The sequence below is a fragment of the Melospiza georgiana genome, chromosome Z (genome assembly GCF_028018845.1).
Source record: "Melospiza georgiana isolate bMelGeo1 chromosome Z, bMelGeo1.pri, whole genome shotgun sequence".
NCBI classification, from domain to species: domain Eukaryota; kingdom Metazoa; phylum Chordata; class Aves; order Passeriformes; family Passerellidae; genus Melospiza; species Melospiza georgiana.
In genome coordinates this window covers 15,647,933-15,675,255 of record NC_080465.1, presented here as the reverse complement: position 1 = coordinate 15,675,255, position 27,323 = coordinate 15,647,933, and positions in this window count along the sequence as shown.

Genomic DNA, 27,323 nt, shown 5'->3' with positions numbered 1-27,323 from the left:
AATTAGGCCATTTACTGGATTGTCTGAAGTTAACACATCAAATTTTATGAAGAAATCTTTAAGGGCACTAGATCATGTTGAGAGCCTTAGAAATTTTTAATTCACTTTTAAATAAATATCAGAAGACAACACATGACCATTAGAGTGGCAATCTCAAGAAAGCAAGCTAAGTACATGTAAGATACTAAGAAATGTAGGGCGTTAAGAAATTAAATGAGGAATTTGAAGCATTCATATGATATCCTAGGACAAGCAGTTGTTTATCAATCACCTTCAGAAGACTGCTAGACATTAACTACTGAAGCTCAACTTCCAGAAGGGAGGTCCACAGCAAATTATGTTAATAATACATAAATCCATTGGATGAAAAAATATTTCACAAACACAATTCAGAAATGCATATGCAGCAAGGATCAAACTCACTCTCTGATGTGTCTGTACTAAGCACCTACATTATTTCCCAAAGAAATATATTAATACCACCAGAAGTTATACAAATGGCATAAAGCTGTCAAAAAATGATGTTTAGTATCTCTCAATATTGCTTTGTTTAAACCCCATACTTTTCAGTCATTTGAATATCCCTGGGTTTTTTTCAATCCTATAGATAAACCACTGAAAAAAACCCCCAGTTTTATGAAAATATGCACCTAATGGTGATTTCATGAAGAATATAAAATTGCATTTTTTGGTGCTGCACAGAAAGTACTTGTCAAATGCCACTGCATAAAAGGCACCTCACCTAGGCAGCAATGACAATGAGAAAGTAGGCATTCCAATGTGTTTGGGAGTACTGCTACTTTCAATTCAACACCCCAAGTATGAAAACTACTCCAGTTGCCTTGCACATAATGCCTCTGTAACTTGCTGAACTTTGTTACAACTGTGAGGTTAAGAGTAAGAAATTGGTAAGACAGGGTACGGAGAAATAATTACAGAAAATTACTAGGAGGAGATACAAAACCATCTTCAACAAACACAGGGAAATGTACAGCAGCCTTCCATACAAGAACAGCACTTCATGGCCGTAAGTATAGGTAATGCTTGGCATTTAATTCTAAAGCTTGCCTAAAGAGACAACATACCGAGGTGTATTAAGAATGATACATTGTTTGAAATATCTGGAAAAAAATTGACTATTCTTCAAAAACGACAAGGTCTATGTCATGAACATAACAGTTCTGATGGTAGAATGCATGTCAAAATCTTACTCTCTATGCTAATCAGGTTGAATTTCCTAACAGTAATTATTCTGTCATTAAAATTTATGAATACCTTAACATAATTCACAAACTAAAAATATCAGCTAGAAATGTTACATAGCAATATAATGATTATTGAATTCTTCAAAAGAATGACAAAGCATTTTAAATTTTAGGCAGGAAGATTTTATTAACTCAAACCCTATGAGTTGACAGAACAACTCTGTTGTTGGAACAGGATTGAAATATTTCTTTTGTTGTTATATCCACTATTTCATCTTGCCCAAATCAGTCCAATTGAACATCATCAGGCAATGATACTATCCATACCTTTCTTAACAGGGCACTGAGTGAGTAATACGTATTCTTCATTGCTGTGTAAAAAGAAAGTGCTTATGTTCAATTTGAAGTTATTCTTATGTACATGAAGAAGAAAGTTCACACACAGATTTTCTTTTTTTTTGCCTTCCATGTTTTCTGAGGAAGAATGAACATAGTGATTACAGGGCAACTGAGAGGGATTGTGACTAAGATTTTGTTTCTCCTAGAAGGAAAAATTATTCTTATTTCACTTGTCTGCTCACTATTTCAAATTATTTTATAGATATACATATAATCTTATTAATTCTTTTCTGATAAGTTCCAGTAAAAATATGGAAAAATAGGTAATAAATATAAACTAGAAAGAGTAACTAGAGAGTGAAGTGGTTTAATTCATAATAAAAAGTTTCAAAATAAAAATTTTAAAGAGGTCAGATAAGTAATAACTGATAGAATAAAAATGCACAGTCTAAAAGGCATTGTATCACAAAATTGCTAAAATTCAGTCTGCAGCACTGTAGTAAGTTCAGTAAATATTTTCCTGATTTATCAGTGAGTTCTTTCATTCATCCTCTCCTCCTTTTATATTTAGATGTATCCACATATCTCGGACATTATGCCTTCATTTGCCTCAGGGAAACTGTATTCTACATAAGAAAAGTTTGTCGTGGCATATTTGTATGTTGCTGATATTAATCTCCCCTGCAGCCCAACCAAAAGATTTAAAACTCTGTGTGTAGTAAATCTTTCTTTCTGAATCTACATAATATAAAAATCCAGTCGACATGGAGCAAGATTATCCTGAGGTGATACAAATAGGAAGGCAGCATGGGGAAATATAGAATATAAGGTCTTGTGGGAAATGAAAAAGGAGACAAAAGTTGAAAATCACGTTATAAGCAGGGCAGAATTTCAGATTCAAATTATACATGTTTACATATATTTCTAGCACAAGCCCTTTCATTCCAGTCTTAGAAATATTAACCTGCCAGAATGGGAAATAAGCCCGACAAAGCAGGAGACATATGCAGACAACATCACTTCTTGGCAGGGGGTGGTTTATGGATATTTCTGGTCTATTACAGACTCTCACAAACCATTTGTATTCTCTAAGCTTTGGGACACATTTTGAGCTGTAACCCATAAGCATTTGCTTCAGCTCCAAAACAGAAGTAAATATTTCATCAACCACAGATTTCCCAAGCATTTTGTATTGGAGTAATCAGTAAAGGGAAGAATGTATTTGGATTATGAGTGTTTTACTGAAAGTCCTTTCACCAAGGGACTTTCTAATAATGACTAAATAGGCAGAATTGAAATAATATTTTTCACCTCCATAAATATAGCAGGAATTCCAATAGAATAACTGCCAAATTCCTACTGTATCAGTAATTTGTGTTAGTACTTTAATATTATTGTGGAGATATAAACTAATATTAGAACTACAAGGTGACTAGCAGTTATTTAATCTCCTACCTTAGAGAATTCTTGCAGATACTTCATTATTTGCTGCATGGCAGATAGCTATTATTACCAGACCTATTAGCAGATATTTCAAGTGTTAGTAATAGCAATAGCAGGTTACAACTCTTACTCTTATGTTGCACTTCAGTGTCAGCCTAAATTCCAGACCTGGCCTGCAATGATTCTGCAACTATAAGGGATAGTGATTTTAATATATTTAATAATTTTAATACATTACTTGAAAAAACAGTATCTGCTGGTTTGGTTTTATTTTCCTTTCCTTCCTCTCCTCCTGCCTGGAGGAGAAAGGCGAAGATAGAAATGTTAAAAATATTTTTTCTGAGATATATCTTCCATTGCATGTGGCCTTCCTATAATTTGCTTTCAACTTCACTGCACTAGCATCAAGTCCCAGAAATTCACACTCTATTCAGTAACAGCAAGAAGAGAACACGAGCAAGCTGAAAGATTAATAATTTTGTATGAAAATAAAAAAGATGAGCAGTAATATTGTATATGCGTCATAAGTATATGAGATAAAGAAAAAAGTGAACCAAGTCTTTCTCCCAATCCACTTTTAAGCTGTCAACAGTTATCTATGGGGTTTGTCTAAAATAAACCTTTAAGGAAAAAAGATTCAGACTGCATTGCTAAAGCACATGCTCAGGCTAACACTAGATAATCCATCTCCAGTCACTTTTTGTTATTGAGAAGATCCTGGACAGGATGAACAATGTATGTACTCTCAAAATTACTCCAGCTTTCACTCTGGAAATAAAATTCAGTCTTCTACACTGCCCCTGCTGTACACTTGAACCCTGGGTGAGTGGCAGGCTTTCAGAATAGTATTTGTTATTTTTTCAATATATTGGAGAGTTAATACAATTTTCCCTTGACATGTTAAAATCATAGATGCATAAGAAACCTATATTAAACTTTTTAGGAAACCTTGTATTTTTGAACAGCAATCTAGAATACTGTAGGCAGAAGTGAAAACCAATACAAAGATTCAGATTTGCATGGCAATTATGGTGCCAAACTGTTTCAACAGCAGAAAGGTATCATATTTTTCCCTTAGAAGAAAGAGGAAGAGGTCTGCTATGCAAAAAAATCTCCAAAGAAAAAAAAAACAAAAAAACCCCAAAACTAAAACCAAATCGAAGAAACAACAAAAAAGACCACCACCACCACAATAAAAAAACCTGAAAGGATCTCTCAGTATAAACAGCATTAAGTGCAAGAGGAAAACATCCTTTTGGTTTTTTGAGAGTTTTCTAAGTGTTCTGATAATCAAGCTGCATTCTCTTAAATGTTTGGACAGGAATGCTGAGCAGGGGAGGATTCAGACATGAGCGAGGGAGTGAATGAGCTCTTTAACAGATTAACATCTCATAAGACTTTGTGTTTCATTATGCCACATTCTGACCCTGAACCAGATTTGAAAGGAAGCTGAAATGTATTCAAAATTTTTTTCTTCTCTCTGGCTCATGCTTGGAATGAATGGCAGAATGTGAGAAAACATATTTTTTATTGGTTCTAAAGGGAAGCATTCCAACTTAGGAGAAGGCTAAGGAAAACAGTCTTGTAGAAAGTTGTTCTGCTTATTTTTCCCCAGATAAGCACTGGGCAAACATGGAACTCAGATGAGAAAAAACCTTCTATTATCATTATTTTCCCCCAGCACAAAAAGCAAGGATTACTGTGCCTTCTTGGATTCCGGTAAATTGAAGCCAACAATGTTTAAGAATTTCTCTTCACTTACTTGACAGCCTAGAGTTGTAAAGGGCTCAGCAGGATCATCATAAAAACATTCTAATATGGAAAAGGGCCGGTCAGAGAAACTTCTTCCAGGACACCAGCTGAGCAATGAACTCTTGCCTTGCATTTTCCCAAAAGCTTTTCACTTTTTTCACTATAATAACTCATTTTATCTACTATTAGTTTAAAAAATAAACAAATAAACAAAAACCTACAACAAAACAAAACCAAAACCAGAACTATAAGACAGTTCTATTTTGCTTTACTCTGTTTTTGTTTTTGTTTTTTTGTTTGTTTGTTTTTGTTTATTTGTTTGTTTTCTTTTTTATTTTGCAATTAGGTCCATTGACAACAAAAGATCATGGAAACAGATGAGCATACAAGCTTATAGGTGCTACTGCTTTAATTCAGTTCTAGCATGAGATTTTGAAAATAATCTCCCACTTGCTACCATCCCCTCTTCTTTAGTTCTAGCACAGACATATTCTTTAAAAAAAAAAAAGTGCATTACTTCTGGTTAAATATAAAGCAGAAGGTATGGTCCATCGTATGATCTGTGTTCAGACTTCCAAAATGTCACAAATTTATGGGAAAGTGCACCAAATCTAAAAAAAATATCAGTTTAGAAATCACCTCAGAAATAGTTTTTTCTCCTGAAACACAAAGCATAGTCACCCCATTGGAAAGTAACCATCACTAATTCACAGACTATTGAAACTCTATGAAGGAGAAAGAGTGAAGAAATCATGAATACAAGATGAAGACTAGGTTAACCTATATAATAAATATTTGATGGCATTTTTTAAAAGAAGCCACATATTTAGAATACCTTCTTTTTTCCAAGAACAAAATGTCTTCTTGTTTTGATATACTGGATGCAGCTGGGAAAAAAACACAATGAAAATCAGAACCACACAATGTCTGAGAAGAAAATATTTGAAATCTCTTGAAATATTCTGTGTTTGATTAAGCATTTTCATTTTCCTTTCAAAAAGTCATAAATTTTCTCATTCTAACTCTGTCCCTGTGTCATTCTCATTCTAACATCCATGTGTCTCACAGTAGCAGCATCTACTAACAGGCAGAACTAACTTGGTTCGGAGTGTGATAAACCTTTCTTGACCAAAAGAGGATTAACACAGATTAATCTGTGGGTTTATTGAGATCTAAAGATCTAATAGATCTAGTTTGAATTAAAGGCAGTTCAGCAAAAAGAGGGCAAAATTATTAATATGTTTTCATTTGTTGTGATAATATCATTTTTAAAGTGCCTTTACTGTATTAAATTAAACTAATATTTTACATTACTAATTTTGAAAACAAAGAAGTTATAATTATTCAGTATGATTCTAATATTATATTCTATGCAGACTCACCAAATACTAGACTTTGGCATGGCACACATGGCTTAGTTGAAATTTCTGCAGCAATTTACAAAATGCCTTGGAATTATTAATGTCAAGTAATGAATGTTCTAAAATTCAGTGAAAAAGCTGTTCACTGTTATGAACTTCAAGAAATAGACTAGTTATTGGGCTCTCTGTATGAAATAACTGATGAAAGTATTTTGTACACGCTGCATTATTCAATAATGCTGTTCAGCTCTGAGATGCATGAATATACAAACAGGGAAGCTGAAGCACAGATTGGTATAAACCAAAACCTTTAAAACTTCTTACCCATTTGGACACCCAAAAAAAACGAAAAACTTCCTTAGTGTAGCAGAAGTGTGACATATTTCATTTTAATGGAATGACAAAATGTTAGTACAGATTTTTAAGGTAATTCTCTGCTGTTGATAGTTAAACATCAGATAGAAAAATTCATTTTCTTTCACATCAAATGTGGACCAGGGAATACCAAAAATGGGCACATTTCTCCAGAAGTTAAATGCTGGGAGTGTTAAAAGAATATATATTCTATCACTTCACTCAGTGACTTCATGTATCATGTCCAGGCAGCTTAAAAGTAAAAGACTCTTGGGACAGTTCAAAGTTTTGTTCTTATTTTATGGAAATTGATTGATATAAAATGCATGCCATAGATGCAGAATTAGTCAGATTCTATTTCATCATTATTTTCAAGGAAAACTCAGACTTCCTCTTATAATATTCTCTTCCAATAGAACTAACATTTTCATCTCCTTTCTATTAAGTTAATTTAAAAATTCTACAAATACAGACAGTAGAAAGAAGGAGATGCATTTGTGAGAAGTGGAGCAATGGAAAGAATGAAATTTTTAAGATGTTTGGCAGAGCAATCCTGGCTTTCTAGTCTTACCTCCAGAATAGGAGCAAAGCACTCTTCAGTTTACATGATTTAGAGTACGTTGAGAAGACAACAACAAAAAAATCCATATGAATTATGGTTAGGGCTAAAGGGAATTACTATATTATTTATTAATACAGAGCAAGTAACCCACAGCAAATGCCCTTTGCTCGATACATCTTAAAACTCCTGTATTACTGAACCAAACATTTTCTTGACAGCATTCCTTGATTTAAAGTTTTTTTGGGATTTTTGCTGACCGGATCCTAAGCAGTTCACTGTTTCTGCAGCTTTCTACCTTAACATAACTGGAGGGTTACCTAATTCCATGTGCCTCTTCTAAGAACACCTATAAATGTAAAGAGTTAAGATATTTTTAAAATTATTTTTAATTTTCTTAAACAAGAGGAGGCATTTCTTTATCTGCAAAAGGCAAGAGTTTAGCTGTGGATTAGGTAGGGAAAATGATAGTAGAAGAATGGTCCTTCCCTTGAAGAGTTCAAAGTTAAGTTGGATGTGGGCCCTGAGCAACCTGAGCTAGGACAATGTGTTCCTGCTCGTGGCAGGGGAGTTGGAACTAGATGATCTTTAAGATCCCTTCCAATTCAAACCATTCTATGATTCTATAAAATTAATGTTATTTTTAATGCAAAAGTGGTTAAATTCCAGTGTCTACTTGTAATCTGTGAATGCATAAAAGACTCAAATCTCATTAGTAGATTTGTAACTGAATTGTAAAGGATTCATTGATAATGCACCAAATAGCAGACAACTTATTCAGTATTTCATAAATATTGCAAAAAAAAAATATTATAACTTTTGTACCTCTTACATCTGCAAACCCATTTTAAAAAAGCATTTTTAACCTATTTTCTAATCTCTATTTATATAGGTACCATGAGAGTGACCGTACCTTGCCTTCCTTTCCCATCAGAGAGAGATACATGTGTGCATGAACACACATATATTTACTCATTTACTATTGAGGAAAAGAAAACTTCCTTTTGGCAGCTGGATGGGTCTAATACTCTCTTCCTTTAATGTAGCACAATTCAACAAGAGGGAAAAGAATACTAAGTGGTTTAAAAAAATACCACCGAAACCGCCAAACCCCCTAATATTCATGCAGCAGCTGCAGAAGTTAATGGATGGACTTACTTTTTATATTTTTAACGACAGAGACTGGATTAATTATTTAGAAACCTTAAATATATAATGCTTTCAAAGCAGGGAAATGGACCAGGTTTCTAATGATATTGACTTCCAAAGTGCTATATGGAGAGAAAAAGCATTAGATTATTAAGTATTCTGATCTTAATCTTTACATTACAGACTATCTGTGTATTGATTAGAGCAGTATGTTTTTTCCTTCTGGTGAAGGCCATTTGAAGACACCACTAGTTGCCGTTCTAGGAAATGCATTATTGTGTCTTCTCTATCTTTTCACACAATCAGAAAGTCCTAGGGTTTGTTGTGTCATTCTGTTGGCCTTTGTTTTAAAGCATGATATGTGGTTCTAATTTTCATGAAAAATAGCCTCTTGTTCCATTAAAGGAAAACAGAGATGTCTGTTTAAGTATGACTTCAGATTCTACAAAGTAAGAGCTGCTGTTCCAGCATTTCTCTGCACAAACTAAAAACTGCAAAGACACTGAGTTCAAATACTTACATATTCTAGAATAATAGAATCACAGAATATTCTGAGCTGGAAGGGATCCTCTACGATCTACATCCAACTCCTTGCCCTGCACAAGAATCACTCCATGAGCCTGAGTGAACATTGTCCAACACTTGAGCTCTGTCAGGTGTGGTGCTGTGACCACTTCCCTGGTGAGCCTGTCCCAGTGCCCAACCACCCTCTGGGTAAAGAACTTTCCCTAATATCCAGTCTGTTTCCAGTATGTGATATATTTTCAAGTCATTGCCAACATGACAAACAGTTTTCAAAAAGATCTGAGATGTCAAGATGTTCACTTACACTTTACATCCCTCCACCAAAGAATGTAAAATCAAGAGTTCTAAAGTTTAATTTCTTTTATTATATATTGGTAAGGTATTATTTATAAAAAAAGGTATTTAATACTCTTTTTTCTGATATGAAAACAATCATTTATTTATTTATAACCATACTGCAACTTCTATACAACACTTTAATTTTTCTGTTTTCTCCTGCACTTTAAAAAATGTAGTTCATTCATTGGAAGCTGTAAATTCAGGTTAAAAATGAGAAAACATTTCTCAGACTGAGCGAAGCACTGGAACAGACTTACTAGGTCCTCCAGCACTTGAGATCTTCAGCAGTCTAAACAAAATAAAACTGTCGGTGCTTCTGCGCTGGGCTTTGAGAATAACAATGATCTCCTTTTTTCTCCCCATCAAGTTATTCTGGGACACTGTCTCAATAAGACATATTCTTCAGTACCTTCTTAAATGCTTAATATACCACAGAATTGATTTTATAAGTTTCGAGAAAAAAAAAAGGAAAAATCTGAAATATTTTAAAAATATTTCACATGGAGAGTTTTAATAGTTTTTCTTCCCTAACAATATACTTTTTCCTGATTTAGAAAATAGGTTGTAGGATTTTCAGTGTTTCAATTTTCCTTAAGGAGGTTGAGCTAAAAATTCTAGAAATCTTTTTCCTGCATAGCTGAGAAGTGAAAAAATGGCATGAGAAGCATTTAGGTCTAGCTCAGAACTCTTCTACAATATCTGTTGCTGTAGTTTAGCTGTACACAGTAAGAAAATATTTAGAAAACAGAAGATGAAAGACACAGTGAAAAATCTGCCAGTAGCAATATACAAGTGTAGCATCTATGTGCCTTGAACTTCTTGAATTCCATTTCAATTCTAAAATATTTGACAGTAGATTGCCCTTAGTATTGCAGGCTTACATTTTGCATACAAAAACGATTAGGAAAGTCTTGGAATGGAAAGAGTAAGCAAGAGAAGAATTCCTTCCATCTGAAGTTTTATCATACATCCAACACAAGAATTATAAAGGACAGTCCATTTCACTTCATTAAAAACAGATAAAACAGATAAAATACTATGATTAGCTAGTTTGAGTATTTTGATGCAGTCTTGATCCTATTGAAATCAATAAAAACATTCTCATTTCCTGAATTAGAGAGAGGATATAATTTTCCTTAATAGATTATCTGTATTACAAAGATGATTGAGTGAAAAAAGTAAACTTTCAGAGATTTATGCCTAAACAAAAAACTTAAAATAAAATTTAAAAAAAGAAAGAAAAAAGAGAGAATTATTTTAAAATCAGGCAAAACTGAAGAAATTAATGCAAATATGGCAAGTTAGAATTTGGGAGTGTTGCAATAAATGTCAGATCCCAAATGTTTTCATAAATGTGGAAGTGAAACAAAACAAAATGGGGAAAATCCACTGAAACAGTTAAATTTATATGCTAAAAATGTATTCAATCAAATATTATGTATAGTAAAACTCTATGACCTCATGCAGAGACCTCTATAAGAATTCAGTTTGAACATCTGCTTGTGAACTGCATGAAATGCGTCTCTGCATGCAATGGACCTTGAAAGGTGCTTAACAACAGCCCACTTCCTTGTTTTCTCAGATGAAACAGAGCTTCCCAGCTGTATCAGGCACTGGTGAGGTCTCTCTTGCCACTCATTCTCTACCAGTTACTGCACAAATTGGAGTGAAACACTGAGTATGCTGCCCCTGGTTTTATTCCACTGTGGAGCCTGTACATACATAAAAACTTATTGCATGTCTTGGTCATGCAGTTCTGGAGTACAACCACACAAGTGTGTAGGATCCAACAATATGCATCCCCAGGTCCTTGAGAAGGGTCCAGGCAGACTTTGTCACAGCCTTTCAATACTTAAAGCAGTAAAATAGAGGGAGGGCTTTTTATCAGGGCCTGAGGTTATAGGAGAAGGAGTAATGGTTTTAGATTAGATATTCCAGTATTGCAAATAGAAACACAATTATTTCAATATCCAATATGTCACTTATTACCAAATACATGAAACTAAAAAGGCTTGAGAACAATTTCCTGTATATTTTCTCTTTTCAAGTATGCAATATTTTTTGTGATTCTGGATTTATCACTTACAGCAGCTTGTGCACTAATTTCAACATTACTGTGAAATTAGAACATTATAGTGACATTAAAAATCTAAATGCTTTTGTACATAAAATTCAAAGTTCCATGTAGGGAATGGTTTGTCAATATCTAAGAGCCAATACTAGCATTAAACAGGATACAAATATAAAAAAGTAGCAAATTATTCTAGCAACAACAAAGTAAAGGCTGATAACTGTATGTCTGTCTCTGTGTTAAATTTTGGGTTTAGGAAAGAAAATTAATCTTGCGCCAGAAAGCTTCAGAAAGGGGGAGAAATAAAATACTCTTTTTAAAAAATGGCAAATATCTAAAGGAGGGGTGGAACCATTGACTTTACAGATCAGCAGTATTGTATATGTTGTGTCTTGTTTTCTTGGCTTCAGCTCTTTTATCACCTGTAACTCAGGTATAAATGAAATTATCAGTGCTATAGATGCACTAAAAATTGATTCTAACCTTGTTCCATAAACTTTAGACAGAAGTAATCAATATCCTTATTTCATTTCTGGGATGATTGTATTCACAGACATGGAAGGAAAGAAGAGTAATGAATCAAAAATGATATTTTACAAATCACTAAAAGATGATGGCAATATTAATGTCAAAAGAGGTAAATGAAACACCAAGGCACAATGTTATGTCTAAAGACTTCTATTAGTGATGCATTAAACACATATTTCCTAATTATTTTTCTCCTTGACTAACTTACTCAACTTCAATTGCTGTTCAGAGGCTTATAAATGCCTTTTACAAGAGTGCCAAAGATTTAAACACAAAGAAAACCATTTCAAAGAAGTATTTGGGCCAACCATTACATGTGGTCTATCTAATTCATAGCATGATTACATTTAATGTACTGTCAGGGGAAAAAAGAGCGACTTCTCTAGTGTCTTCAGAAACATTTGTGTTCAATTTCATACAGGAGTGCTGAAAATTGAGACTGAACTTTCAAGTCTGTCCTTAATCTTTCCTAAAACCATTACTGGAGATACCTTCATCAATTACTATTAGCAACAGGCAGCGCAAAAGGCCACTAGAATAATTTGAAGACTCAACATGTTAGTGTCAGGCAAAAGATACTCTTTACATATTCTACCTGAGAAATGGAAACATTGATCATTCTGAGACTTTGAGCTTGTCTGAAGTTCTTAAATGAAAAATATGTTATTATACAATTTCTGGTACCAACTTTCAGTCTAAATAAGAGCTAGCAAAGCCCGAAACCCAGCACAGAGATATCCGTTTCTCCCCTAAAATTTATAATAACTTAATTCACACAACATGGACCATTAAAAATATTGTTGCTAATATAGGAGTCACTATGACAAGATGCCAAGACACATCACTTCAAGATCCCAAATCATGTCTCTTTCCATGATTAAATGGCAATAATAAAGGGCGCTCATTTTCAGAAGCTAAAATTAACAAAAAATGTTAAGAATTAGGCAAACAAGACCAAAGCAAAAAAAAAATCTGGTCCGTGAATCTTTTTGTTTGTTTGTTTCATTTTTATTTTGTTCTTATAGGTGTCTTTGCATTTCAACAGGTAGGATACATCTGTGTCATAGCTTTAGAATAATTTCCACTGAAAAATATACATTGTGTGTATTTTTTGGAATGGAGTCCCCATGTTAATTTATTAAGAGAAATTCTTAATTTTCACAAGAACATAAATTCTGATTTATAAAACAAATTGTGCATCAAGAAATTTGACCATAGTTGTGGTCTCAGGAAATTAGGCTTACTCTGTGGTCAGCAGATATGACTTTCGTAGGAACAAAAATAATAATAAGTTTTAGATGTTCAGAATTTTACTTTGGAAGAGTCTCAGACATTCCACTGCTTATGGAAGAATTTGATTTATCAAGGAATTATATGTTTGCAACGGGAAATCACTGAGGCGAAACACCATTGCTATCACTGTAAAGAAAGTTTAGAAGCCATTTGAATTTCTATTGCTCTTCATTATACTTAGATACATTCTATATATGGTTTTGAATTCCTAAATAACGTTTAACATTTCAGCCACCAGGTGAATTAAAGCAAACAAACAAATACAGCAAAATAAATAAAACAAGTAAAAGGCCACACTACCCAGACATTTTCATTCTCAGAAAAAAATTCAATCTACCTGAGTTGGAGTAAACTCTTTATATTTGATAGCAATAGATTACCATGAGGCTACATAACCTTTTAGATAAAATACAGTTATCTTTCCTTAAAACACTGGTTCTACAAGATGAAAGTGTGGGTGCATATGTAGGCAATTTCATCTGCTGTGCAGAAGCAAAGTTTAGGGACAGATGCTGATATTCATGCACAGGTAGTTCTGTGTTTCAAACCTTACTCTTCACATAACCAGTGTGAAGTACATCATGCATATTAGACTGACAGTAAATAAAGTTACTGAAGAATTGAGAAATAACAAAACTTGCATTTTTCAAGTACTTTTCTCACAACTGACATTTTATTTATTTATTTATTTAATTAATTATTTTATTGTGCAACTTTCAATAGAAATTTGTGCCAATAGAGGAGCTTTGTTCTGAAGTGGTTCTGGGAATTTTACTTCAGGTATAAGAAAGATAATTTTTACATATTCTTGCACTCTATTTTGTGATTGTGAAAAGTAAACAAAATCAGTATTTTCATTTTTTCTACATATATCAGAGGTAGTTTACAAGCCAGTTTGTATAACATAATGTGATAAGTTATAAAATGTGATGAGTGGCTTAAAAAGAGACTTGGAAATTCAAAGAACAGATGTAAGGTCATGGTGGATCAAGATTTAACTCACTGAAGTGTCTCAAACTGTAATATCTTTGCAAAAAAAGTTTGTACTATTCTAAACAATTGTCATGATACATGAAGTGTGATGGAATTGTATGACCTATGTAAGACATGGATTCAAACAAAACACTTAAAATAGTACATTCTGATCTTAAAATGTTTAAATTATATAAAATTATATGTCATGCACTTTTGTCTAAATGAGACAGAGATGCAGCTCATTCTTCAGGAATGAATGGCTTTGTTCACTCAAGTTTAATGTTTCAAAAATTATTTTCAATTTTTTTCCATTACATTACTGAAACTGCTTTATTAGTACTGCAAGAAGTCATACTTCTACTCTGATCTGTATTGTTTTATAACAGGAAGGGTTTTTGTTACTAAAATCTTATATGAAATTTGAGTTATTATTGCATATTCCTCCAACATGGAATGAGATTTTATGGCAGCAATTTTCATCAGCATAAACCATATCCATATTATGCCAAATATTCTAAAATACATGCAAGTCTAATCTGAAATGTCTTTGTATCCTGAAATTGTGCATTACAAAAAAAAAAGAAAAAAAGATCAATCTTAACTAATGAATGAAATAGTGTCTGAATGGTCAAGACAGGTAGCGCCTGAGGAATCTATCTTCTCTCCAGCTGGGTACTTTGAATTGAAAAATTGCTGCTTTTTTGACAAGAGACATGAAACAGTACAGATGAAACATGAGTCAATCACAAATATTTATGTATAGATATTATTTATAAATAGTTTTTTTAAAATACAACATTACATATATGAGATATAAACCAGAGAAAAGATCTATGGTTACCTTAATTATAAATAAAATTGTGCTGGTGCTAGATAAATACCATTAAAGTGTTGAGATGCAGTATAAGTGATGCAGTATAATGAAAAAATGTGGTTTGTTTTTTTCTTCTTCTTTTCCTAAGCTAGCAAAAAATATAATAAAAACTGGTGGAAAGAATTATCTTCTACTTCTCATAATGTAGTCAAAAATTTTAAGTAATAATAAATATATAGGTTTAATACATACATACCAACATGAACTGTGCTGAAATGCACAAATTTTGTTCCTAAATAAGAGACACAAATCCTAAAATATCAACTACAAATCTCAAAATATGGAGATATGGCAATGAAATAGTTACAGATGCAAACAACCTTCTTTCCTTACATCATTCTGTCAATTGAATCACACAAAACTATTTTGATTTTTGTGTCCACAAACAGACTGGAAGGTGGTTAAGTTTTCTGAAAAAAAAATTAGAAATCTTCAGTTATATATTGTCTTATAAACTGTCTGCTGAACTGCCAATAAGCTTAATGAGCTTTTTGGTGAAACAGATTAATCAATTTAGATTCATGCTGTCCTTTCTGGTTAGATGTCTCTGGAAAGACATTCATGTGGAGAAAATCAGCCTGGGCCATAGCATAAGATTTCCAGGACTGTGTTTCCTGCTGGCAGATGCATTTCAGGTATAATGCAAAGTGAATTTCGCCTAAGGGAAATTAAAGATTCTATACACAAACCACAGTTCCAGTAACACATAAAAGTGTAATAGAAAAAATCACCTCACTTGGAGAAAAATAAATTCGTTTAGATATTCCCAACTGAAGCACTTTAAAATCTGTTGTCTGATGAGAAAAAAAAAATCAACTTGCATTGATAAGGGAAAAATTGGATTTTTCACAAAAGAGATATTCCAAAATTCTGCTAGTTATGGACAGAGCATTTCAATACTCTTCTAAGCTCTCTATGAAAAATACCACTGAAGCCCTACCTGGAAACCCTTTTTCCACCTTTTACATGCAGAATTTACACAGCCAGCAGGCTACATGTTTCTTTAGTCTGAATTTAAAATGCCTACCTTGGAAAACAGCCTGGTAATATGACTAAAAGTTCCATTCTGTAGCTGGCTACAATTTTCAGTAAAAATGCTCAGTGAATAACAGATGAAGTAAGATTCATTTGGTTTTTTTAATGAAGGATATTTTTTCAGTAGCTGCTGTGCAAAAACATCTTTAAATGTAATACGTATTTTTTTTGCATTCAGTTTATGGAGTCTGTGGAGAAATTGTATTCTCTATGACCACCATAAATATCAGAAGTAGCAAAAATCAAAAAAAAGATCTTTAACAACAGACTGTGATGGCTTTGTATTATAGGCTATCTGGGAGAATATACTAAGAAAATATTCCAATAAACTATATTCAAATTCTAGGAATTTTCAGTCAAAATATATCTTAAAGGAAAAATAACAAATCTGACAAATCAATTTATGGTATTAAAATTCACTTACAATAATTTTTTTTAAAGTAAAATGGCAGTTCTGCCTGAAACTTCATATGGATGATGTACAAAAGCAGCCACCACACAGTCACTTTGTCTCAAAGAGTCTGAGATGTCTTTTGGGCTCATGAGACTCAGAAACTGATTTAGAATTAAGGGATTGATAAAAAGAGAGCTTGGGGGGGGGGTGGTGGTTCATTTTTCATTTTCATTGTCTTTATGGTGTATTTTATATATTTAACATAATTTATTTGTCTCCTAAATGCTTCTGATGTAGGTTCAAAATAAGGTATTTCGCTTTTGTATAGAAGAAAATAAAATTTGTCATGAAATAATTTTTTGGGAGATTGACAAGAAGCGGAAAGAAGAAAACACTTGACAGGGAGTGGGTGAATCACCTGTAAACAGTGCTGGTGGAAGGACTCTGTTCTGCCTTGTGTCCTTCTGTTTTTTTCCAAAGAAAGTCAAAAGATGTTAACAAGGTGCTAATATTAGCTGAAATTATATCCATAGCCTGATACTAGGCCTCTAGTATTATGGACACAAAAAAAATTTCTTGGAGAAAAGGAAAGTCAATAAGAAAAGAAAAACCCAACAAGATGGTACACATATTTATAACCAGATAACAAGATATATAATAGAATGCATTACAGTTTCACAAACAATCAATACAAAATATTGGATATAAAATTACTTTTTGATTACCACTGTGAAAACACAAGCTTCTCAAGTCATTCCCCACACTACTATTGATTTTATTCTACTTTTTCTATTGCATTTTAAAAACATTTCACATTCATTCCTAAGACTCCATTCTGTTGTTAAATGCTAAGCGAATGCACAAAGGAAAACAGAAAAGATTCAATGTTGGAGAAGTATGAATATTATTTTTCATAGTTTAATCTCTGCTCTTTCTAACACAGCTTGTTTAAGTCTGAAATACATTTTCCTAGTCACACTACACAGAGGAGCAACCAGAATTTTCCTAACCTTTTAACCCCTTCACCCATTTAATGCTTTTAGCCTTTACCACTCCGCAGCAGCTTTCCATCATGTGGCACTTTGCTTCCTGCCAGTTCCCATGGCAATGGTCAGGTCATGCGTCCAATGAAAGAGTGATATACTATAGGCATATCTCAAAGCTGGTAAGTGGGTTCTTTTATTTTTCATTTGTCAATTTTTCAAATACTCAGCAACAAGCACAGAACTTCTGCCTCTTTTCTTCTCCTGTGACATGAAGTAGAAATGTGAGGACAAGGACAAAGAGTTAGGAATTTTTTTTCTGTTGCATTAACTTTTTCCTCAATGAACTTAGGTATAAATGTATAAAGAGCTACTTTAAATACAGGGAGTGTATTTAAAGTATCTAAAGTGCATTTAAAATTTCTCTCAATTCCTACCTGTTGGTGAGACCAGTGTGTGCATCTTGTTATTTTTTTATTATTTTGAACATGTCAGTGTTTCTAGTCTGTTGCAGTTCTGGTTTTCACCTTGATGAACACATCTTTTTCTCACAATGAATGAATGGAATGCTTAAAAATTATGAAAGGACATTTATATTAGTTAGCACAGCATTGGAAATCTCTCTTGGAATGAAAGAGAATTGATGTTGATCAAACATCAGCACAATGCCCAGGCTAACAGTGAAGAACTATTACACACATTTAGAAATTCAAGGGAATAGTTCTTTTTAACAGAGTGCAGTTCTCTAAAAAGCACCTATGCCATAACTCTAAGAAAGAAAATTAATTACACAATTATGAAAATGGAAAAAAACCCCATTAGTTTCAGGAGTGATGAGAAACAGAGGATGCATAAGAAAGCCATCTGGAACACATGCCCTAATCAAGATTTTGATGAATACTTGATCAAAACAGCAATGTATGTAAAAACTCTTCTATTAAAAAAAAAAACCCAAACATTTTTTTTCTACCCAGACATTAAATGTGCAACGAGCACTGAACATCATGATATCCTACATTGGACACAAGTGTCAAAATGACATTGCTAAGACAATTTCAAATAACATCCAACCATAAAAAAAGATGTAAAAAATGTTGGGTGCTTGAAAAATAATATAATCATCAAAGTTTGATGTTGACATTCAAATAGGAGTCTATAGAGCAGAATAATAAATAAGAATAATAATCTGGCCATCAGTTTGCTGGATTTTGACTCTGGAAATTTCTCATATTTCTCAGCTATGAGGTAGAGGTATTTTCAGAAAACAAAGTCTCAAATTAGAAATGAGAGCATTTGTGGTCTATAATAAATACCAAAGGTTGATGCAAGCATAAATGAAATTGCAGTTGTCTTTTATACTTAAAGAGCAAATGTGACCATAAAAAAAGTTTTCATATATGGTAAATAAACAATATGTTCATTTTTACCTTAGTTATCATAGCAAAATTACTCTAAAATAATGTCAGATTGTTTTTTTTTAACTGTAGCTGCAGCCCTTCTTAAAAAGAATCAACATTTTTATTTGAATAGCATGATTTAAGTAATACTGGCAAAGTTCACCACATCTGGATTATATTAGTGGATTTCCCCTTTGTAAGAAGGGCACAGTGTGCCAAGGGATTACCATATTATCTTTGTTTTTTATATTAAATTACATCTTTTTAGAAAGGTTATTCAAGAATTACTTCATGAATTAAGAACTTTCAACAGTACAATGATTAGGTATAATAACAGGCATGAAAAGACTCCATCCCCTCACCCTGAAGCCATTTAATAAACAGAAAAAGAACAACAAACACAAAAAGCCCACATTCTTTTAATGTTTAAGAAAACATTGAAAAGCACTGAATTTAATTGTTGTCTCCATTAGGGGATTTGTTTGTTTATTTGTTTAATCTCAGGCAATATCTGCTTTTCCTCATCAGTTATTAGACTGGAGTCATGTCTTTATAAAACATGTTAATCAGAGATTATACAGATAACACAGTGGAAGACATATTACCGCTTTCAGCCTTACATGCATAACAGCTAAGTCATGGAATTTGGAAAATTCAATTTCTTAAAAAAATTAGAATTCATTCTACTGTAAAAAACTTCCTACATTATTCTCTTGACCTCTTGCAAAAATCTGATGTTCAGTGAGATTTTTGATTAGGTAAACTTTCTAGTCATAGCAAACATACTGAATGCACTTGTATGTTTCTCATTTCTAAGTAGTGATTTATTCAAAATGTCTTTAAAGAGAAAGAAATTAACTCAACTCATGAACTGATAATTGTTTCACATGCTCTATTTTCATACAGGTATTTAACATACTTATGAATTGTGGCAAATAAAAGTCAAAGATGAGATCAGAGATACATTAAAAAAATCACTTATTGTAAGCTTTGAAAGCTTTAATTCACCATTTAGAATGTTGAATTTCAGATCTGTAAGAACAAAAAGTATGTTTTCATTCTGTCTGAAAGTGCAAAAATACTCAATTTTTTGACTCCAAGATTGAATGCTTAATGTTCATCATTGTCTTGATCACCCATACAAGATTACCATTAAACTTTGTCAAAGGTGCAGTCTGTTTGGTGTTGATTTGTATTGGAATTTTCTCCCATCTGATGTCTCTCCCACACTATTAATCCACAGTAATTTTCAGAATAAATTTAAGTCTGTTTATAGATAATAAAGAATCACACATGTTACAAAAAATAAAATATTCTTCACTGTTTTCATTTCAGTTTAATTTTTCTAATGAGTACTTATTAATTATGGACTATGTAACCAAATATATTTTTTCAGAAGAAAATAATACTTTACATAGATTTTTTAAGTACCTGATTTTTTCTTGTAGCTTTCAACTACACCTTTACTATGAACAGTTTGCCACTCCAATTGAAAAAGGGGAGTGTTGTACTTGACAGTGATGAGAAACACACTTTCTAAAATATTAAAACATTCCCCTGGAGTGGAACTGCATCACCAGAACAGATGACATAACTAGTTTTATTAAAATGAGTAGATGTTTTCACATAAAAGGTTTTCATTCCTAACCTTGTCATATCTGATTTTTTGAGGGGCATGGGCAGATGGAGATAAGACATAAGGGAACAATGTCTGGATACTGTGATAACAAGGTTTGTTGCAAGAGGCTGAAATAGCCTCCATTGTCTCATCTCACATCAGTGAAAACTGAGGGAAAGTGTGACTAGAGTCCTCAGCTCAGGAGGTGAGCTACCTCAAGGCCAAGAAGAATCAGTTGTCCACCGTGATCACCGAGCGTGCAATGAAAGGCGACAATCAATTTGGAGGTTTAAATTGCTCCAGATGAGGTTAGAGTGGATATACAGAAAACTTCTTTATGAATAGCATGAGTTAAGGACAGGACATTTCACAGCCTGCCATGCACAACTGTTCAGTCTCATCCCTGGAAATTTTATGTGCAGCCTAGCAGCTCTCCAAAATGTTGTCTTTGTTCTTTTCTGTTGGAAGTTGAATGAAATAGGTGTTATCCTTAGTTTTGATCAGAACACCATGAGACCCTGTATGTTCTGAAGTAAGGGAGAGAAAATTGCCACTGATTTTTGGAATGCTGGGATTCACTATTATACCTTCTCCATACTAAGAAGAGATATTGAATTATATGTTAATGTAAAGCTGAACATAAGGTATTCATTACTACTGTAATTCTAATAAACTGGGTTTTAGCATTAGACAGCATCATGACTTATCTATTTTTACTATTAATAACAGATACTTTTGTCATTCTTGTTCATATTCAGTGGTGTTCTGTAAGATTTTTTTCATTTTCTTTGGAAAGCTGGAGACAGACACAAATTCCCAGCATAACAGCTGTGCTATCTGGCAGCTGATGTAGTAGCATTATAGTTCAGTATTAACTTCATTCATATTTTATACATCATCTGCCACTGTAAATCAGGAGAGGGATCTCATTATGAAAAATCTTGCTTATTTTTTTCACAATCCTTATTTATAGTTGTTTACATTTTTAAGCAAATACAACGATGAAAATATTTAGGACCATTGTAATTATGGTATCTTTAATAGGTGAAATTATAGCATCTGTAATAGTAAAACAGTAGAAATTAATAAATTAACATTTTGAGTACAGTAAATCTAGAATTGAAAGATCATGTGTTAAAATATTAAATAAGTACTTAAAAAACATCTAGTAAGGAAATATTCACAGCTTCCTCTCCCTCTTCCTTGTAATAAAATCTGAGGGTATTCACCTTTTGAATGGCTACTGGTTCTAATATCTGATCAAAAGTTTAGAAAGGGAAATATATGTTATTTTCTGATTTAAAGTGACAGATGATGGACCAGAAGCATCCAGTAACAGACTTAAAAGTTAGAATCAAAGCAAAGTGCTTATCACATCCAGTGAAACAGGAGTCCTCTGTGTCACTGCTCACATCACTGTGCTGCTTCTCAGTGTCAGGCTAAAAGTCCTGTTAGAGAAGATCCAGTCACAGTGAAGACATGGATAAAGTAATGAAACTAGAATAACAGCATGCTTATAATTGGACAGATTTGTAGTTTGCATACATGGATGGATCTGTGGGACACTCTCATATATCCATGACAGTGCTTGCTTCTCCTGTCTTGCTTTGTTTCTATCATTTTCCACTTGGATTCTAATTTTCTAGCCATGAGTGCTGAGGTCTATCCACATGTTTAATGAAATCCACTAAAATTTCCAAATCTCCTCAAGTAAGCAGCCCAGCCACAGAGTTCAGTTCTCTCTCCCTCAACTTTACTGGATGCAAAATATGATTTGTACTCTGACAGAGCAAGCATTTGCTTTATCAGAAAACATGTTAGTGTGGGTATGTCTCAGCATAATGTGCATGAGCATCTGAGATTATGACTAATTTGTTCTGCTATTAAGTGAAAGATAAATTTATTTCAGTACATAGATATGAAACATCATGTTTCCTAGGAACTACTTGTTGTCTCATCCTAAGTTTGTGACAGTCTGGGAGTTTTCAGTGCATAAAATTATATTTAGGGGTAAGATTGGGCTTCACACAGGGAGGATAAAATTGTGATAAACAGGAATTCTCTAAGAACATTACAAGAGTTCAGTGTCATAAGTTTTACAGTCTTTACTTTTGCCTTATCCCTTCTTACTCTGGTATACAGAGGTAATGGAATTGGAAGATGATCAGTGCTTGCTTGTGAAGTTGCTTTGATTAAAGCCCACAGAAACACAGAATGGGTGGATGAGCAAGAAGCTTCTGGCAAAAACAGAAGAAACAAGTTTATGAAGTATGGAAAAAGGAAGAGGGTGTTTGGAAGGAACAAAGGAACGTTGCCAAAGTATGCAGAGATGTGACAGATACGGCAAAGTCCTTTTGGAATGAAATCTTACAAAGGATATCAACAACAAGAAAAGGCTTCTTCAAAAGCATTGGCGGCGAGACTAGGGAAAATGTGGGTCTACTGCTGCACTGGGTGGATTTCCTGGTGTTGAAGAAAAGGTAGAGTTACTGAATGCCTTCTTTGTATTGGTCTTTACTGAGAGGGCAGATGCAGACACTTTTCACTGGTGCCCAGTAAAAGGACAAATGGTGAAGGACACAAATTAAAGCACAGAATATGAGTATCTGAACATGAGGAAGAGCTTCTTTACTGTGAGGATGACCTCAAACAACCCTGCAACAGGCTGCCCAGAGATCTTGTGGAGTTCCCTTGTCTCAAGATATTCAAAACCTACTTTAACAAGATCATGTGGAGCTTGATCTAGGTAAAGGTGTTCTAGCCAGGTGGGAAGGACTGGATGATCCTCAGAGGACACTTCCAACCCCAGCCATTTACCATTCTGTGGTTCTGTGATTCTGTGGTCTTTCAGATGCAATTGGACATGTATGTAAATAACAATGCACTTTACATCTGCCAGTCCCATATTCAATGGACATATGAAATAATAAGCCACCAAATTAAAGCCCCAATAGAATGTCTGCATTCCCAACCTCTGGCCTGGAATAACAGAACCCAAGAGAATGGCTGGGCACTGGAAGAGGCTCCCCAGGGAAGTGGTCCCAGCACCAAGCGTGACAGAGCTCAAGAAGTGTTTGAACAATGTTCTCAGGGTCATACAGGGACTCTTGGTTTTGTCCTGCGCAGAACCAGGAGCTGGACTCAATTTCCCTTGTGAGTCCCTTCCAACTCAGGATATTCTGTGATTCTCTGAGACTTCAAAGCCTGCAGAGTTGTGTTAATTATATACTGGTTTCAGTACAAACATTTATTTAGGCTGCTGCACAAGAAAGCTAGTGTGCTGCTGCTGTGTTAAGCTGTAGCTTTCACTGCAGCTTACCTTCCCAAGAGAGTTCATGACCATAAGAAGACTTAGGTCCAAACACCTTGCACAAGCTAAATGAGAAAGTGGAGTTGCAGTGGATAGGATTCAAGGTTACAGATCCCACACAATGTTTTTCAAATGCTGCACTCATCTGCCAGGCAGAGGATGGTCATGTTTCCACTTGGGACCTACAGATAGTGCTACTGGGTCCTGGAGCCCATCAAGACACTTTCATCATGACTGCTCTTCCTACCAGAGACAGTGTGCTACATCTCCAGGAATCCCAGACACCACAGGCAGCTCTTTTCATTTCAGAAACACAGAATTTAGAGTCAGAAAAGAACACATGACATACTTGGTTAAAGGAAGGGTGATTTCAAGAATTAGAGTCCCACTCTAACAATGGGCTAATAATCCTGCTTTCCTCTCACTTTCTGCTCCAATTCTTATTGGGAAGAATAAGATCAGCTAGCACTTGAAATTTTTGTGACCTCATACTGCTGGATTCTTCAACGCAGCCTTTCTCCAATTACTAGAAAATAAGTCTTTATCAGAAAACAGAAAATATTAAAAATAGTACTCAATTTTGCATTTCATCTGGTTACAAAAATATTTTCCAGTTATACATTGTAGGAAGGAAAAAAATGTTTTCGTCATTGCATTCAATCAAAGGGTTAGCTAGGGTCAGTTTTTGCCATTATAAATCCTATTTTTTCACAATGAAAAAATATCTAATGCACTGAAAACAGACTAAAGAGCTTTCTAGTTAAAAGATACATTCATTACTTCATGCCTTACTTGCAACTAACAGTTAACACTTAGTTCATCTGCAATCTAGCTGCATATCCAATCAACCTTTCCAAACAAAGCATGTTTTCTCTGTTATTTGATAAGATAGGCAAAGTTAGTAGTCTTTAAGTCCTTTTTTTTTCCTAGCAGAATTTGTTAGGACCTTGTAAAACTGTGTCACACCAAAAGACATGGCCATATTTAAGGTTTTTCTGATCTCCCAACTTTACTAAACTTTATATTTTATCTACAGTTTCTCTTCCATAATTTGTAATATGCTAAGGAAAAAGATTGTTTTAGGAAGATCAAGGAGTGACATTTGGAAACAAAGTATAATATGTTGTATGTTTACATTATTGTAATTTGAAGATGTATAAATGCCTATATCAAAAGACCTATAAACACATAAATAAATGGTTCATTAAAGAATCCATATACACCTATATTTAATTAAATGCCAATACAATTTCACATACATAAAAATATTCAAATGTTTCAAAAGCACAATAGCATTTTCTAAGCCAAATTTTTAACAAACAGGACATGCTATGAGATTGTCATGCACGTATTCATGACAGAAGGACCTATAATAGAAATAATTTCAGGGAAGGAAATGGTCTCTGTAGGACATTAGTTGCTAGACTGCTGCTTTGAACTTCTCCCAGCTACCTTGAATACACAGCTAACCATTGTCCTGCTTGGTTTTTCAGTGTTGCTAGGGTAACAACCCTGCTAGAATTAAGGTACAGTGTGATGTTGTCACATTCTCTAATGCTGAATATTTCACCTACAGGAGATACTGACACAGCAGCAGATACAGTAAAACCAGACCCAAGAGCAATAAAATAAATAATTATTTCCACTTTGGCAGAATGGCACAGAACTGCTTTAGACAGAAGTCCCAGGAGCATTGGGTTTACGGGGATAAACCAGAAATTTCAGGCTAATCTGAAGTACTTGGCATGGTGTGTGGAGCTGCATTTCAACCCCTGCTCATGGTTTCCTTCTCATCAAAACAAAGATTTGAGGGTGGTGGGTTTGTGTTGCAGCCTGAATAGCTGCTAGTGTAGTCCAGGGTAAGGAAGCAAAAAGTGCCTTTGCACAATATCCTCGGAAGTTTTATTCAGCCACGTGGTGAGATGTTCAGGTCCCAGCAACCACACATGGAGGGCTCAAGCTTATCAGTCCCTGAGGGCCTGGAGATGAACCTGGTCCAGGGGCAAAACAAAGATAAGGGCCAGCCAGGGGATAGGGAGGGAGTGGCTCAGGGACACAGGAACAGACACAGGAACAGGGCAATGAGCCAGTGGAGCCTTAAGTGCCTTTTGAGATGCTCCCCAGGGTCTCCACAGGTCTGGAAGCAAACCAAGACCCAAATTCCCACCTCATTCTCAGCACTGCAATCTAGTGCAGACAAAACACCCACCTGAAGAATGATTTGGGTGCTAATGCTGGGCACTTCATGCTGACTGCAGGGCATTTGACACTTTATCTTCAGCAGCTTCCAAGGAAATATCTGTTAAGATCTAAGAAGAGGAGAATAGGTGAAACCAGGATTTGTAAGCATTGATAAAAATGGAGGGAAAAGATAAGGGGATAATTAATCTGCAGAGAAGAAATCAATAGAAGTGTGGAACTATTATTTATATTGATGGGAGTAACACAAATTCTTCCAGCTTCCATAACAAAGGAAATATTCCAGACAAACCATGATAGCCATGTATATTTTGAGAAGAAAATTAACAGAGGCCATGATGTTCTATTTCGCATTTTCTTTCTTGTAACTTTCTAAAATCTAAATTATTGGAGATTTTAAAGTACCATGGAGAGATTTTCTTCCAGACTTTTTCAGAAAAAATTGAGATATGTATGTATTTCACCAGATTGATGGTAACTTATGTTCTTTAAGATTTTTCACAATGATTTGAAAACACTAAACAGTGGTTTTTAGATTCAGTATCAAGAAAGGTGTTATTACAGCAACTTCTATGAAACAAACCATATATGCAAGTCCTGGTATAATGAACAGAATTTCAAATAATGACACTTCTCACTGCAAAAATACTATATGAGGGGAAAACCAGAAGGAAGATGTGAAGCATGTACATAATTTAACTGTCAAAGTGTAGGACTTTGGACAAAGGACAATACATCAGTATCATTCTTCACCCCCCAAATTTACTACTTTTTATGGTAAAATTGTATACATAGCACTCGCTAAGTATGAAAAAACCCCAGTGTTTAATTAATGTATTCACACAATAAGGGGCATGAGCAATATGCAAAAATTACTTGTTGCAAATATTACATTTGAAATGGACTCATATTTGATTTAATAGATGTACCTCCTGGAATCACACCTTGTCTCCAAAAAATTTCTCTCCTATGCTTTTAAGTTCAACTCAGACATATCTAAAGGTTAATGGCTTGCCCAAGACCCAAAAATGGCAGTTCTAGAGGAAAACTCATGAGGTTTCCATTTCTATTATTTCACAGCTATAGTCAGCAGTTCCCAGACTGACCATAGCCCATTAGCTTGAACGATTTTTCCAGTAAACTCACCTTATATCTTGGTCCACTTTTGAAAGTAAATGATTTCCCATAGAGTTTACTGATGACATCAAGGTTATAACAACAGAGAAATAACAATTTTTTTTTATAAAAACAAAGTAACTGTGACTGTTTGTTTGTTTAAGGTTTTTTTTTAATAATGACAAGAACTACAAAAACTCCCAAAATACACACCAAAAAACCACCCCACAACCCTACCCCCTACCATCAACAACTCTTTATTTTCTTTTTTTCCTTCCCCCTTTCTTTTTCACAGCAGAATATTTGTGTGTAGTATTTTGACAACTGTTGATGTTCAAGGTCTGATGTACTTGAGAAGTGGCTTACTGGCAAGGTTTGTAGAACCTGAAGTATATGCCAAGGCTAGTCTATAAATAATATTAAATAGTAACCTGTTTTCCCCCACCTCCCTTTCTGTGAAATGTTGCCTGAATTCAAATAACAAATCTGGAAAGAAAAAGCTCT